Source organism: Rissa tridactyla, chromosome 4 (genome assembly GCF_028500815.1).
Source record: "Rissa tridactyla isolate bRisTri1 chromosome 4, bRisTri1.patW.cur.20221130, whole genome shotgun sequence".
NCBI lineage: Eukaryota > Metazoa > Chordata > Aves > Charadriiformes > Laridae > Rissa > Rissa tridactyla.
The window spans coordinates 61298507-61302954 of record NC_071469.1 but is presented as its reverse complement, the minus strand read 5'-3'; the positions used below and the strand labels follow the sequence as shown (position 1 = coordinate 61302954).

Sequence of the window (4448 nt, the reverse complement as noted above, 5' to 3'; positions counted from 1 at the left end):
GGGCGGCGGGGCACCTCGCCCCGGGGGGAGGTGAGGGAAAGGGGGGCCGGGCCGGCACCACCCCTTGTACTTTGCACCGCTGCGGCCGCCGGGCAGCGCCAGGCCCTGCGGGGAAGCGTCAAGGTCCTTCATGCTTGGAAGGAGAACCAAAGATCAGCAGTGGTTTTTTAGGCACGGAAAGGAGAAGGGGGTAAACAGGGCTCGGGGTCACCCCCGGCAAGAAGACCTGTGTCATCCTCTTTTTTTAGTGATAAGACAAAGGGTAATAGCTTCAAACTGGAGGAAGGTGGATCTAGATTAGATATCAGGACGAAATTTTTCACTATGAGGGTGGTGAGGCACAGAACAGGTTGCCCAGAGAAGCTGTTGGATGCCCCATCCCTGGAGGTGTTCAAGGCCAGGCTGGATGTGGCTTCGAGCAGCCTGGTCTAGTGGGAGGTGTCCCTGCCCATGGCAGGGGGGTTGGAGCGCATGACATGGTTTAAAGTCCCTTCCAACTCAAACCATTCTATGATTTTTCAAGAAAGTAAGTAGGTGGGAGGTTCCTGAGCTTACCTGGCCTCTGAGGGGACTCGTTCCCTCCAAGCATCTCCAAAAGCAGGCAACATGGTTTGGGCAGCCACCCCTGAACCCCCATTTCAGTTTCCTAATGCGGGCCCTCGGTTTTCATCCAAGTTTTCTCACATGAGAGGAAAGAGCTTCCACCTTCAGGCTGCACATCCAGCCCTGGACCAAACAAGGACAGTGTGGTACAATGCTGCCTGCTAACAGCTGTAATATAGAAAATAAGGGTTCTGCTGAGAAGGTCTCCTTGAGCAAAAATGAGAGTTGTGAAATAAGTAACAGCAGCCTGAAAAAGCACAACCTGTCCAGACTGATCTTGTAGTTAAATCAAACATCCATATACAGTCCTCTCGTATAGACTGTATGGTATTATTAGCCCACAGACTCCTTTATTTGAGCTCTTCTGTCCCTTTCAGGACATTCAGCCTCAAGGATTGGTATTTTCTTGGAAACCTGTGACTACAAAATGGTTCTTGACACAGCCAGATCCAACATGCAATTGTGAAAGATAGCTTATGTTTCTAAAAGTGCTCAGGGAAAAACAAGTTAACGGTAAACAGAGATGCCCCGTTGTGCATACGATGATACCATCTCTATCCATGTAGCTAGGATCTCTGAAAAAGAAATAAGAATAAAGAGGAGGGGAAAGCTTACTGCTTTAACCTCAGAAGCTTTGAATATTTGTCTGTTTTATCCTGATGATCATCTCTGCTGTCATTGGCTGTATCTGCAAAAAGCTAGTTACCGCCAGGAGCTGAATGCCACGATCCCGAAAAGGATTTTTTCCATGCAGTAGGGGTACTTTACAGTCTCTCCTGGTGCAGAGAAGAGCAGCGAGGAAACAGGTTTAGGAAACAGTAACAAGGTATACACATTGACTTCATTTCAGTACTCCAGGAGAAACAGCAGCAGTGTTATTGCCCATAGCCCTGGTGATGCTAATGCTGTAGAGGAATTGTTAGTCCATTCCTCTACAGCATCAAAATTGTAATGCTGAAATTTATATGGCTATGGAAAACAGTGCTGTCTTCTGGTCTTACAATGCCAGCTGTTCCTCTAGTCCTTAGTACCTACAAAACTGAACTGATGAGAAAAGAGCGGTTATTTGTAATAAATATCATACCAGAAAGAGTGGTGAATTACCAGGTTAGGGCACAGAAGACTCGTCTCCATCCTATTCTAGCTTGTAGGCTGTCACGGTTTGGGCCGAATTGGCCAATGACAACACGACAGGTGCTCTCCCCCACCTCTCACTCCAAGGAGAAGGAGAGAGATAAAGAGATTTATGAGTTTAGAAAAAAACTGAACTACTTTAATGAGATATTAATAATAAAATAAAAAGGAAATAATGAAGGTACAATATATTAAAAAACTGCATCAAGCTCTCAGGGAGATGTCACCAGCAGGTACTGGGGAAGTCCCAGACTGGACTCAGTGACGGATGGGAACTGGATTCCAGATCTGGATTCAGGAAGCACTGATTGGGATCAAAGGGAGACAAACAGACAGGGGGCCTCCTTGGACATAGGTCATTAAAGAAAGAGAGCCATTGAAAAAGTGAGCCATTGAAGCAGCCAGCTAACCCTTTGATCCCTCAGCTTTTATACTGAGCATGGCAGATGGGATGGAATACCCTCTTGGTCAGTTTGGGTCACCTGTCCCATCCACTCCTCCCCACAGGTGTGACCCCTCCACAGGGTAAACAGCCAAGTCAGCCGACCCCGACTGCCACAGCAAGTGTAAGCAAGAGCCTGTCTCACTGAACAGAAAGTTGGCTCTGTCCCTCCCCAAACCAGAACATTCCACCCCTTATTCCATACCATTTGCATTGTGGTCAGTTCACCGCAGATCATCTGCGGATCATCTGCAGAAAATCTCTGTTTATTCTTAGCACAAGCGGCTAGCGCTTTGGGAGAGGTCTTTTTTCAGGCAGGTCCAATGGGAGCTGCTGCCTGGCAGGCCACGGGGAGTGAGCCGGTGATCAGTCCTTCTGGGATCTTCTGTGCAAGGACCTTGAGGTCTCCAGATAACATAAACAAGTTCTCAAAGCCCCTCTCGCACGTGGTTGTCGCAGCCTGGCTAGCTAACCTCTCATCATTGTCATACAAAATGATGATTTTTCCACGTGCATTTTTATATTCCAGAATACTATTTGTACAAGGGATCATGGTTCTAGACAGTGTTGCAATAGGGTAGGAATAAGCTCCAATAATGTGATATTGGTTGTACGTGTCTTGGTCTCATACGTCCAAAAGTAGGAAGGGGCAGTCGGGATAAGGCATGTCTTTAGCCTGAGCGTCCACTTTCTTTAGAGCATCCTTTTCTATATCCAGTTCACCAATGCCATTTACCACACTCTGCAGTGTGGACCGATAGGATTGCCCAGCTCCTGTGTTGTTTACGAACAGACTAGGTGTCCCATCAGGGCTTGCTTTCCCAATTGCTTTATCAATACCTCCATCTTTGGCCAGGTTTCTCAACTGCTTAACCTTTCTGCCTTCTAAGTCTATGATATTCGCCCCATTGTCCCAGCATCAGAGCAACAGGGAGATAAGTGTCATCCCCTTCTTGACTAAAGTCTTTCCTCACATTTCACAAATCCTTCATAGCGAAGGATTTAATGATTATCTCTGCATCTGAGTCCTCCTCCTGTGTTGATGCTGCCCCAGAAGGACCCCCTCCTGTATCTGCTTTAGAAGGACCCTTTCCCTTCATTTGCTTTAGAAGAACTCTCTCCCATGCTCCCTGGCTTGTGCTGGTTGTTGTCACAAGGGGCAGGGGAATGAGCTGATCTCCTTTTCTGCTTCCTGGTCACTGGGGCAACTTTTACCAGTTCTGATGGAGTTTGAGTAGCAGCAGTACTCATTGTCGAAGCTGCTGGAGTAGTGACAGTGCCTGTTGTCGAGGCTGGAGCAGCTGGTGCGAAGACAGGCCGGGGAAGGGCTTGTGATACAGGTTGCAAGGGGGTGACTGGTGCCGCTGCAGGCGGCAGAGTAACGCATGCTGATGAGTGACTGGTGCCAGGATGGGCAGGAGTGTTGCCTGCACTGGTGTGGTGGTGGCCAGGGTGGCTGATGCCTCTGGGAGGGTGGCTGATGTCGCTGGGGCGAGTGCTGGGGTAGTCAGTGCCACTGGGGATGGTGCCTGTGGGGCTGATGCCACTGGGGAGTTTCTTGGGTGTTGGTTTGTGCCTGTGCTGGCTGTGAATTGGCCTCTGGGATTTGAGTAGCAGCAGCACATGTCACACAATACCCACTCCTGCACTGATGACCACCCCTGCAACATATTCAGGAGAACCAGCAACAAAATCACGATCTTATGAAACTAACATTCATTTTCTAAACAGCCCAAAAAGTTTCCATCCCCTAGCTCTGTGACATAAGCGTTAAAGGGCAAAATAAACCTTCCCCAGGTGAAACCAAAAGTGTAATTAATAATAGAATCCATCGTGTCTTGCCCCACGTTGGGCATCAATAAATTTGTCACGGTTTGGGCCGGATTGGCCAGTGACAATGTTGTAGTAAAATTGATATTAACTAGAAAAATGAAATGTAACATGTAATTGATGCAACCAAGGGAACCTGCTGCTGCTGCTGCTAAAAGTCCTCTCTACAGCACCAATGCTATTTGATGATTTATAGAGAAATAGTAACTAGACATGATTTATCCAAGATTAAATTAAGGAACCGACTACCAGATAATGTCACTTTGTTGACAAGCAGGATATTCCTGTAAAGTGATGAACTCTAGGCCTGGTCAGCAAACCGAGAAAACCACCTGGAACTGCCAAGAATAGAGGAGAAGTAGATAAAAGGTAATTTTGGCAGGGGGAGATCGTGACCACCTACCCATTTACCACCTACCCAAATGATACCACCTACTCA

General features: G+C 47.5%; 1 pseudogene; it reads right to left on the bottom strand.

Annotated features, from left to right (window-relative positions):
- Window positions 1–1169: 1169 nt before the first annotated feature.
- Window positions 1170–3566, bottom strand: LOC128908628 (centrosomal protein of 41 kDa-like; annotated as a pseudogene).
- Between the last annotated feature and the right edge of the window lie 882 nt (window positions 3567–4448).